We start from the raw sequence: 12,502 nt of genomic DNA, 5'->3' as shown, positions 1-12,502 counted from the left end.
TACGCCAATTAGCACAAATGGTAAGTTCCGACAGTGCCTACAAGTGTGCCTACTGGCCGCTAGATGGCAATACCGGTTTCATATGTATACACCTGGTATACTATTTATCACTCCGGTATCATAGGTGCGATTTTAGGTGCTATGAACGATATCTAAAATAGCTCTTTTTGGCCTAGGCCGTAAATTTTTTACTTAACGTACAGCGCACTGTAAAGTAACTGACACTATGATCTGTTTGGCTGATGGATATTTGTAACTGTACTTTATAATACGATGCGTGCAGAGACCCCAACTTTGGCATGTAGACGTACGCTTGTGCTAACTAGTGAAATAAAAAATAGTGTGTGACACTTGGTCCCTGAGTGGCACTGTGTCTCATGTAAATTGCAATACAATTCCAATACATACATGGCGAGTTGAATGCTACTCGAATTGCACAGCAGCAGAGGAGAAGCCATTTTACAGGGGTATTTTCATATTTCGCGCCTTCAAAGTTTCATGCGGATCGGCCATTCGGTCAAGTCCGTGCATCTTCGGATCAAGTTTACAATAGTTTCCATGGTTGCGTTCGAAACTTCAAACGGATACAAGTGTCAAAACAATATAGTTTATGTTATATAGTAATTACAAATAATAAAAGTGTTTATTTATAATGAAGTGAGACATGTGAACTGAGAAGTAAACGTCATTTTTTTCTGTGCCAATAACATTATAGAATGGCTGCTAAGTGACAAATACTATAAAATAGTAATAATATTCTGAGCAAAGAGTGAATGGTGTTTAACGCTTCTTTTTACTGTATAAAAAAGGTATGTTATGAATGCACAGGATAGTTTTTAAATAAAGTGAATGAAATATTACATGCGCAAACTTTAAATTAACATTGCCTACATTTACTGACAGCGATTAGAGAAAACAGGTGAATCTGAACATAACCGCTTGATGTATGTAAGCCCCAGCGTGTCCACCCTGTAGATCAGGACTCTATGCAACCTATTTTTACTTATCATCGACTGGTGTGATAAAAATAGTGTGTGACACTCGGCCTCTGTCACTTTGTCTCGTACCAATTAAAGTACTCGTCCTTGGTCTTGGGGATTGAATTGAATTCGATTCCCACTCGTGTTTTAGATTAAAACTCTATGCAATCGATTTGCAATTATTATTGACTGGTGAGATAAAAGGTAGTGTGTGACACTCGGCTGCTAAGTGGCACTTTGTTTCGTATAAATTGGAGTACTCGTCCTTCGTCTCGAGAATTGAATCGGATTGGATTCCCTTTCGGGTTTTAAAATTAGAACTCTATGCAACCTTTTTGCGCTTATAATTTATTGGTGTGATAAAAAACATGTGACTCTCGGCCCATAAGTGGCACTTTGTCTCGTGTAAATTGCAGTACTCGTCCTTCGTCTTGAGAATTGAATTGGATTGGGCTGGATTGGATTCTCTCTCGGGTTTCTAGATTAGGACTATATGCCACCTATTTGTACTCATGATTGACTGGTGAGATAAAAAATAGTATCTGACACTCGGCCACTGATTAGCACTTTGTCACCTGTAAATTGCAGTACTCCACATTCGTCTCGGGAATTGATTTGGTTTCGATTGGATTCCTTTTCGGGTCTTAAGATTAGGACTCTATGCAACTTATTTGCACTGATGATCGACTGGTAAGATAAAAGATAGTATGTGATACTCGGCCCCTATAAATGTCAGTTTGTCTCGTGCAATTTGCAGTACTCGTCCTTCGTCTTGGGGATTAAATTCGATTCCCTTTCGGGTTTTTAGATTAAGACTTTATACAACCTATTTGCACTTATGATCGAATGATGTGATAAAAAATAGTGTGTGACACTCAGCCCATAAGTCGCACTTGGCTCTTGTAAATTGCAGTACTCGTCCTTCTTCTCGGAAATTTAATTGGATTGGGCTGGATTGGATTCCTTCTCTGTTTTTTATATCAGGACTCTATGTAACCTATTTGCGCTTATAATCGATAGGTGTGCTAAAAAATTGGGTGTAACTCTCGGCCCCTAAGTGGCACTTTGTCTCGTGTAAATTGCAGTACCCGTACTTCGTCTCGGGAATTGAATGGGATTGGTTTCGAATGGATTAAAATAGCTTAAAATTTCTAAAAAACGTAAGTTGTTTAAAATGTCTGAATCTTTGCACTCCAATAATTTTTTATTAAAAATACTTTGTAATCTTATTTTAACCTATACTATTCGAGAGTTTTATCGATTTTTTTGCTGTTAGTTTTTATTATGCGTAGATCCGGTTTCGATTACAAAATGTTCTTATTAATTGCATTCTTTTATTAACAAAATTATTGTCTTTCCAAGGACTTGAAATTACTTTCAGCTTTATGGTTAGGCTTACCCTATTTTTAACGTACACTTTTATTTTGAATTAGACAAAAATTGACAGAGTAAATTAATGAAACACGCTTATTCAGTCATTTCTGCTGACAAATCAGTCACTTTAACAAATGAATCAGTAACGATAAAATTAATAACTGACTAAATCAAACAACCAATAAAAGTGACTGATTTATCTGCTATAATGAAATAGTAAAGTTATTTCTAAATTAAAATTCCTAATTAAGTTCTTGCATTGTAAGGAGTGATGTAAATTATTTAATAATTATTTAATTAATTAATGACTGACCAACACATTGATAGTTAGGGATTAGACCAATCACTCTAATTAGTGAAAGTTATTGAATTTAAAATGACTTTTTTTAGATAATTGGAAATTACTGATTCGGTCAGTCGTCAGTCGATCTGTTTGTTAGAAAATTGAATTATTTTGTTCGAAACTTTTTTGTTGCCAATTAATTTTATTTATTAAAAATTGAACTGTTCTATTTTTGTGGAAAATTGATATTTTATAGATGAAAATTCAACTATTTGGTGGAGGATTCAGATAATTAATTTATCATTTATCTTTTTTGATTGAAAATTAATCTTTTCCAGTCAAACATTCAACTATTTGTTAAAAAGTGTATTTATTTCATCAAAATTTACTTCGCTTTTTACGAATGAAAATTTATTTTATTTTAAAAGTTTAACTATCCCTTGTTTGGTTAAAAATAATTTATCTTTTAAGTTGAAAATTACCTATTTGATACAAAATTGAAGGAAGTACATTTATAACAATTAATTTTGTTTTCTTTAAAGTTTCATCATTTGAGTTAAATATTCGTCTCTTTTGTATATTTAACCATTTTGTTCACAATTAGTTTTTTCACTTTAAAGTTAATTTTGTTTATTGAATATTTAATCATTCCAATTTTGGCAGAAAATGTACTTTTTGCAGATAAAAATTCAAAAGATTGGATAATTTAAAATCACTGATTTCGTCAGTGAGTCGACTTGACTGATTTAAAAAGTCGCTTTTATTTCATTTGTCAGTCATCGAATCCGCATTATATGAAACATGCAAGCTTGACTTTCAATCAGTCACTTTCAACGTTTCATTTAGAGCCAAAAACTGCTTTTAGTCCTCTTTTTGGCAAACGTTTTCAATTCTTCAAATATTCTAACATAAATACAGAGATTTTTTTTAAAGCTTACTTTAGAAGGGTACCTTTTCAGATGAGACTATTTCAGTATTGATTGATCATTAAGATATATTTTTTGTTGAAGATAATTTGTATTCGAAGCATCGAATCATTTTTTCAATAAGAGTGAACTGAGTACTATCAAGTTTCGTTAATACTCCAGGAATACGCTTTGTCCTCAGTAAATGATGCAACTAATAATAAGTGAAAAGTGTAATTAGTTGATTAAATATAATAAGTATGGCATATATAATTCATTACTGGGGTGGCCGCAGGTCAGGGAAACCCTGTAAATCAGGAAACAGTCAGGGAATTCCTGTCAAAGCGTCAAAGGCAAAAATAATAAGGGATGCTACACAGTCACTTAAATAAAATATTTCAAAGGATTTGAAATATTTTAGGTATAGTTAAGCTGATTTTAATAATTTAAAATGTTTTAGGGTATTTTGAAAGATTTGAAGTTTTTTTTACATTCTTATCGGAGAAGGTATTAGATTTGTGTAAAATTTGAACCCCCGGTTTTTGTGAAATTTCCACGTTTTGAGACCCTCTGAACCCGAAAAACAGGTTTTTACGAAAATGTATTCCTGTGTATCTGTGTGTATGTTTATATGCAGACATGATAACTTTTGAAAATAGTAATATATTTGATTAGCCTTTGGTACTCGGAAATTCGAGTAATTTATCCTAATTTTTCATAATTTTTAGATAGGTCGAGTAGACTTTGTTTTATGCGTAAAAATAGGTTTAAAAATTAAAAAATTAAAGTTTTGCAAAAGCGGCCCGGGTAATGAAACGAAAATTGAGAATACAATACATTTGACAAGAAAGTGTTGAATATAATTTAGAGAAGTTCAAGTTTTGGACAAAATTGAATGCGAAGTACACCATCGACATATAGAAATGGACCGGTAACGCTTTGGGGAGAACTGAAATGGGCTCTAGAGAGAGAGAAAACAAATGAGACGTAGACCTACCTTTATCTATTTTAGGACTCTGTCAATTGAATTGGTGGCCCCGGGTATTGCCTAAATATTCTGTACGGTTAATTGAAAAAATATATAAACAATACATTAGAAATTTGTAGTTATGATAAATTGAATTTTAAAGAACATTCATGTAAAATAACCTGTTTCAGATAGATTATTTAAAAAAATTAGTAACCTTGAATTTCAAAATAAATGTCAAAATAAAATCAAAATAAATGTAAAAACTGTCAAAAATTCGAACAATATTTCTATAACATAAAAAATAACCATTTGTATTTCATAGGTACAAAACTTCATATTTTGAGGTTTTGTTTTTGTTGTGACATTTTTTATTTTACTGTATTCAATAACTTTACTTACGTATGAAAACATATACCCATATAAACGTCTTGACAACGCCCATAAACTACACAAACTGCCACCATTTTTTATATTTATTTACAATAAATTATAATTAAATAAATTATAAATAAATTAATTCTGAAAAGTGCGATAAACGTCACATTATTGGGGTACTCGCGATACAAAGCATGGTCCTGTGCTGCGCCAAACTTCACCCAACGAAAATATTCTCGACCAATCAGCTTTATCTAGAAAGAGATAGGTCTACGTCTCATATGTTTTTTCTCTCTCTAGAGTCCATTACCGTTCTCCCCACAGCATTACCGTTCCATTTCTATATGTCGATGCATGAGACAAGTCATGAGAATGTGTTCGTTAAAGCCGAAGAGAATTTAACAAAAGAGAGTTCACAATAACCAAATTACAGTCGTCGATGCTTTAACCTTTAATTTTTAAAAATCTGTGCCTAAATGTGGGGGAATATAAAGACCGAGCGCGTCGCATGAGCTAAGTACATAATTGAGCGCGAAGCATGAAAATCAAGAGCCACGCGATGAGAATATGCCCGCGCAGGAGGCAAATTTAAAAAAAAATGAAAGTTAATGATTTAAAGGTATTTATAATTGATACAAATTTCATTGTTAAAACGATTACTTCGGACAAATAACTTTTGAGGAACAAGAAAAAATCTGCCTCAGCCAGGATTTGAACCTGAAACTGAGGCCTCAGCAGATCTCTCTTTGTTCTTCATAGCTAACTTTTCAAAGGGGAATACTATACATATTTCTCCACTTTGGCAAATTTACCATTTTCATAAAGTACCATTTTTATAAAATAAAAACATAAATTATTTGTCCCAAATAATCGCGTTTACATCGGAATTTGTATTAATTAAAAATTTAAATAATCGGACGTTAACATGTTTGAATGGTTCTAAATGGCCCTAAAAAATATCAAGGGATTTCGAAAGATTTTTAAGGATTTGAAATATTTTGCACTAGTTTTAACATATTTCAACAATTTAAACTAATTTCAAAGGATTTTAACGATTTTAGGTTATTTACAAAAATTCCAAGGAGTTTTCGAGGGATTGAAAAAAGTTCAAGGGATTTCAATGGATTTTTAATATTTTAAGGTATTTTTTCAAAATCCTAAAGAGTTTTCAGAAGCTTTTAAAAATTGCAAGGGATTTTCAAAGATTTTAAATGTTTTGTATTATTGCAGGGTAATTTAAAATATTGTAAGGAATTTTCAATGGATTACAGTAATTCAGTAGCATTTCAAAGGATTTCAAGTATTTTAGGGCAAGAAAAAAAATGCTCAGGAATGTTTAATTAATTACAATCATTCTAAGGGATTGCAAAAGTTTTGAAATATTTCAGGGTATTTTAAAAGATTCTAAAGCATTTTGAAATTATTAAAATTTTCTGTAAGGATTTCAAAGGATTTAAGGGATCCAAAAAAATGCATGCAATTGTAAAAAATTTCATAGAATTTTCGAAGATATGGATTAAATGTACAGGACTTATAAGGTTTTAAGACATTTAAAAAGATTCGAATGAATTTCATAAGATTTCATAAGAATTAAGGAATTTCATGGCATTTCAATAATAATTTAAAGAGATTTTACTTCATTTGGCATTCACGCTGAATTTTTATTAATTTATGCTTCATTATTTTCATTAATTTTGAATTCTTTAGAATTCTCTTAAAGTTTAATTCACTTGATGTTTTCTAAATTCACTTAATACTACTCAATTAAATGGATTTTTTATTGATGTTTTTATTGGATTCATAGAAACTTCATAAGATTCTTTTGAATTCCCTTGCATTTTTCTAAACTCATTTCAGACTTACTGACTTCAATTTATTTTTACATATTTAACTTGATTTTTTACTAAGTATCTCGTTATCCCGAAATTCGCGATGACGAAAAAAATATTTGTCTAATATTTTTCATACGCTTGGCTACTCGTTTTGAATTTTCGGACCGACTAGTCCATTCCCTTTTCCAACTCTCACATTATTTCGGAACGACTACACACAGAATTTTCTTAAATTAACTATGAATTTTTATGAAGTTTATCGAACTCTTTTCATTTCCTTTCAATTTCTCTAAATTCTATTTAATTCAAAAGGACCACAGAAAAAATAAGGTTTACGTCGATTCCAGGTGAAAGATTCACCGCAACAAAAATTAACCTTGCCGGATAAACTTTACATTAATCGAAGATAATTTCCGATTTTTAACCTTGCCAGGATAATTTTTCGCCTTATAAACGCTCCATTTTTATTCGAGATGTAGCGAGAATCGCGACGCTGGCGCTGTCTATCGTCGTTTAACCCTTAAATGACACACCTCCAAAAAATAACGTAGCTGACACTTGGGGTCTTTTGGACCCCAACGTTTTTAAACTGTTGTAAAAAGTTTAATTTTGGATATTTTTATTAAGATGTTTTTTTTGGGTATTCTTTAACATCTCTTGTAAAGAATCAATCGGTATAGTAACTTAAATTTTATTTTCAACACTTTCAAAAACAATGAAAAATTAATGGAATTTACGAATTTTTATATTCGTTGAAAAATGGTCTGGGGTCCAATGGACCCCCAGTGTCATTTAAGGGTTAACTGGAGAGAAATGGGGATTCCCATCTGTCAGTTGTTTTTGCGCTTTTTGCTAAATGGTATTGTAAGTAAGTTCTAATTCGTCTACAATAACGTAATTTGTTTCGGAGGAGATACTATATCAGTAAGAACAATTCTTTTTCATTTTTCTGTTGCTGATTCTACATGTTTTAATGAAATTTGCTCACTTGAGCGTGACGCAGTAGACGAGATCAGAATTATTCTCCTAACCTCAGTGAATTTTTCACCGCAATATGTTAAATTTTTTTACCGTTGTTAGTCTTATCCGCAAGAAATTAAAAATTTTTTTTCTGTGTTCTTTTAAATCTAGTGTCCCGAATCATAGCTCGAGTTCACTCATAATTTGCCGTTTTCCCATTGCTGCTAAGGAGGCCGTAGCAGACGACAGCTTTTATTCGATCGTAGGATAAACTGTCGCCAAATAACATGCAAACTTTGACAGCGGGAAATTTTAGATTCAACCAAATTTAACTTCAGTCATTTCTGTGACACGTGTCATATTAATTATTGATGCTAGAAATTATATGCTATTGAATTTTTGAAACTAATCAGTTTTGGTCACTTTTGTGGTTTAAATAGGTCACTTTTTCAAGTAAATTAGTCTGCGGCACCCCTTATGATAATAATTGAAAAATTTATAAATTCAAACTTGGAATTTGTTTTCTTCGATTTATGAAAAATTCTATATAAAAAATGTTATAAGATTAGAGTTATGATCTTTAAATATTAATAGCCAAGGAAAATGAAAAATTAGTCCAGGAAAAGTCAGGAGAAAGTCAGAGAATTAAAAAAAATGTGGCCACCCCGATGACGTCTTTAAATAAGTCTACTGGTATCATGCATGTCTGGAAAATTTCTTATAAATATATATTTACTTTAAACAAAATAAATAGAATCCAAAGAAATGATTCCTGTTCTTTCGTGTTTTCAATATTTGTTATCTTTGATTGTCTGAAACTAAAAAACAAACACAATCATTATTCAAGAAAGACATTTTTAAATATATAATGAAATCAAAATAAACTTACTTTCTCATGGATTGTAAAATTTCACCGTTTTTGTCTTTCACAGTTTGACACCATTCTTTAACTTTTCGCATGTTCAAGTGATTTTTTCTCGTCCAGTAGCCTCGCCAGATTGCCTGAATCAACACTGCTGAGCGGTTATAATGAAGAATCCACATTTCATTAACTCTTTGTATTAAGTAGTTCTTTGCATAAATTCTGCATCGATATCCTCGCCAATTGCGTTGAATTATTAACGCCATGATGTTAAGATTTCTTATATGATTTCTAGTAATAATTCCACGATACCAAGCCTATATATAAGGGAACGTTCACGGTCTGCTATATGGGGGGATGAGTATTTTTGGAGTGCGTAAAATTTTGAAATGCCTAAAATAGCGATGTTACTAAATATCTCTAAAATATCGAACACCTTGTTGGTTAAAACCTGATTGATTGCGACACTGTGTGAATCTAACTTTCAGTGACTGTTTTCAGGTTGTTTATCTATCAATAAAGATTTATGAATTTCCTGTGCAATAAATTTCGTTTATCACAATTTCCAACTAAATAATTTTACTTTATTATACAATTTATTCCTGAATGTTTCTAAACATCATTGATATAAGAGAACATTTAAATTCTAAATGAATATTTAATCTTGGGAAATAATACTATTAATAGAATTTTGCCACACACTATAATTTCTCAACTTTTTTAAGTTTTCAGAGAGATATGTAAAATTAAATTATGGAAAAAACATATTTTGAAGAATTCGAAAAAAAAAATGAGAAGCTTTTCAATAATTTTGAAAGATTCGGAGATTAACCCGTGGTATACACCATGGGTTACGCTGACCCAGCGCGATTTTTAAACGATCTGTCGTTTCCCTTTGGGTATAATACCCCCAGAGTGTATTTTTTGATGCTCAAAGCGTGTGTTGAGAGTAAAAAGTGTGACTGTGTTAACTGATTTAAACTCACGTGCCTCTTACTACGCTAAGATATTCATTATTAGTTCAAAGTGTTAGTCAAAATTATTCATTTGTGCAGATACTTGATGAGAAATGTTGACACGTGCGAAACTTCTCCGTGCCCAGGACCTAGAAGTTCTCTATGCCACAACTGTGGAACATAGCACCGCACACTGGCGACGACGAGCACGAACGCAACCCAAATAATTCAGAGACAGATGCTGAAGAAAGGGAAGATACCGAAACTTAATGATTCTGAATAGAAAATAATATTGGAAAAGTTTTAAATTGTATATATCATTTTACCGCAAATTACGAAAAATGTAATATTTTTTAAAACATTTAAACTTTTTAAATAACTCTATTAATTTAATAACCATATTTTTATCATGTTGGAAGATAATCACAAACGTTAAGGTAAGTAAAATTTCATTCTTGACCATAAATGGAGTATTTTCGTACCATGATTTATGCGGGCAGCATCGAAAATTTGCCATTTTCGTATCACTGAATAAATATGGTTTTCGGAATATATGGATAAACCGATAACACAGCTTTGAAGCTCAGACCTTTAGCTTTCCACTAATCGGTATTTAAGCCTATTTATCTTTATTTTTGTGTACACAACGGCTTTGTAGGAAAAAAAATGATTTTTTCGAAAATTGTTAACAGATACCTTTGTTTATTTGGAAGTATGTATATGTTTTCTTATATTCACCATTTTTAAACTAGCGCCATTTAACTCCTGAGGATTTTCTCTACAAAATCTATTATAAAAAAGTCTAAATCGTTCAATTAGGGACAAAGATATTAACTGTTAAAGTTTTCCGGGTGCACCTAACCCAGCGGTGTATACCTCGTTAATAAACTATAGTGTGTATACCACACTGTTAAAAATAGTATTATATTTAATATACACATGTGTATAAAAATTAATATATCAAGCATATGAAATCGCCATTAAGGGCGACTTTAATAAATTTCATATACACTCATGTTAATCACTTACAAGAAAAATCAGATAATTCCATTTTTCACAAATTCAAAATAAGTTTAGCAGTAATTTTCGATTGTAAATAATAAAACATAATACCTTCTTCCTGTTAACCAGAAATAAAATTGGATTTCCAGTAAAAAAGTTCAATTAAGCAAATAAATAACAGACCTAACCTACAATTAACTTTCTTCGCCTTAAATTTGGGTTTTTTTTAGAGCGAAATTAGGAAAAAGTTTTATCCGTACACTGCACTTTCATAATAAATAACAATTCAGTCGACAAATTCTAGATTATTAATTTAATTGAGAATATTTGACAAAATTTAAAGTAATTAAAGCACGTCGAGTTTTCACGTACATCGCTATACTGACCTGTATATTAAATTTAATACAAATGTATGTTAACCCAGTGGGTACAAAGTTTGGCCTTTGGCGACGTTTTTACGACATCGTTATGACATCTTTACGATAACTTTACGACATCCTGTGTCCATGTCGTTAAGGTGTCTTTACGATATCGTAAATAAGTCGCATGATCTGACGATGTCTTTACGACATCGTAAAGACAGCGAAACGACATGGACATAGGATGTCGTAAAGTTGTCGTAAAGATGTCGTAACGATATCGTGAAGACATCGCCAAATTTTGTGCCCACTGAGAAATTCACTACACCAATTTATGTTACATTTCAGTAGCGGTAGTGCATATTTACTTCACACTCATGTATATTAAACCTCGTACAGATTTTTCTAACAGTGCACGGGCTGAATTTTTAAAAAGGTGCCTGTGAACATTTTAAATGATTTAGGTTTAATTATAAAAGAATAATTTTAAGTTTTGAAGATTTCGAAATGTGTGAAAAAATTGTTAGGTAAAGATTCATGCGAAAATGACAGAACATTTAAAATTATTTCCTAAAATTTTGAAATAAATGTAAAAGAATTGAAAGAAAAACTCTGCGAAAAAATTAAAAAAATTCTAAGGTTTAAAGGTTTTGAAAGGATTAAAACAAGAATTTTCATCAGATTTATGAGAAAATTTTCTCTGATTTTTTATTTTGAAAAAATACCTTCAAGAGAAAATTGAAAAAGATATTAAAACATTTCACAAGATTTCCTTAAATTTCGAAAAAGAGTAGAAGATTTTAAAGAAAAATCTTTCAATTTGTAAGATTGAAAAAATAAAAAGGGTAAATTCAAGAAATATTTATAAGATTTGAAGAAATTGAGAAAGAATTTGGAACTGTAAAAGATTTTTAAAAATGTCGATTTTTTTAAAGATTTCATACAAAAACTTTAGAATCTTTAAAAGAATTTTGAAGATTTTTAAGGAAATTTTTTACATTTTTAATCATTTTTAAAAATTGCAAGAAAAAATCGATTTAGCTAAAAATATGTTAAGGGATTTAAGTGGTTGTAAATAGATTAGAAATATTTTAAAACTTTGAAGCATTTCCAAAAATGTATAAAATATTTTTTATTTCTTTTAAACTTCTAACAATCCTAAATATTTTTTTAAAAGGCTCAAATTTTTCCTAATATTTCGTAAAATAATGTAAAATACATTTTTTTAAATCTTGATTATGTTTTAAAACATCTAAAATATTCAAAAATCTTGTCTAATGTTTCCAAGAATCTTATAAAATTTATATTTATATAAGTTTTAAAAAACCGGATAATACAGTGAAACTCTGAAATTGGGCTCCCCGACATAGTTCTTCCGATAATTGATGCCGCTCCGCAATTAGGAGTAAAAGGAGCTGCGCGGAGTGTGCCCCAAAACCCGCACGTTATCGGGGTTCCACTGTACTTCTTTTCTTGTAAGTAATTTCAATAGATGTGCGAATAAAATAATTATTTAACAAGCAATCAGGGTAACAAAAAAAAATTTATTTATTTCTATTACAGCAATCCATCTTAAAAAACCTTTTTTTATTTATAAGGCGTCTACTTGTGTTTAGTAAATATAATACAAAAAATGTTATGTAA

General features: G+C 30.8%; 1 protein-coding gene and 1 long non-coding RNA gene across 2 annotated transcripts in view; one reads left to right on the top strand and one right to left on the bottom strand.

Moving 5' to 3' along the window:
• LOC117178160 (odorant receptor 13a-like) overlaps positions 1–12,502 on the bottom strand; it is a 43,577-nt gene that overhangs the window by 30,805 nt on the left and 270 nt on the right. The window contains exons 2-4 of the mRNA XM_033369438.1: positions 8,569–8,858; positions 8,416–8,497; positions 3,576–3,756 (exon numbers count right to left, since the gene is read on the bottom strand). The gene's annotated coding sequence lies outside the window, so the exon portion shown is untranslated. The remainder of the gene's footprint in view (positions 1–3,575; positions 3,757–8,415; positions 8,498–8,568; positions 8,859–12,502) is intronic.
• On the top strand, positions 1,045–9,833 carry LOC117178162. Its single transcript, XR_004467808.1, has 2 exons — positions 1,045–1,184; positions 9,597–9,833. It is a non-coding gene; the product is annotated as an uncharacterized LOC117178162 (long non-coding RNA).

Source organism: Belonocnema kinseyi, chromosome 8 (assembly GCF_010883055.1).
Source record: "Belonocnema kinseyi isolate 2016_QV_RU_SX_M_011 chromosome 8, B_treatae_v1, whole genome shotgun sequence".
Lineage (NCBI taxonomy): Eukaryota > Metazoa > Arthropoda > Insecta > Hymenoptera > Cynipidae > Belonocnema > Belonocnema kinseyi.
The sequence above is the reverse complement of the archived record's forward strand: the minus strand, read 5'-3'. Positions and strand labels throughout refer to the sequence as shown.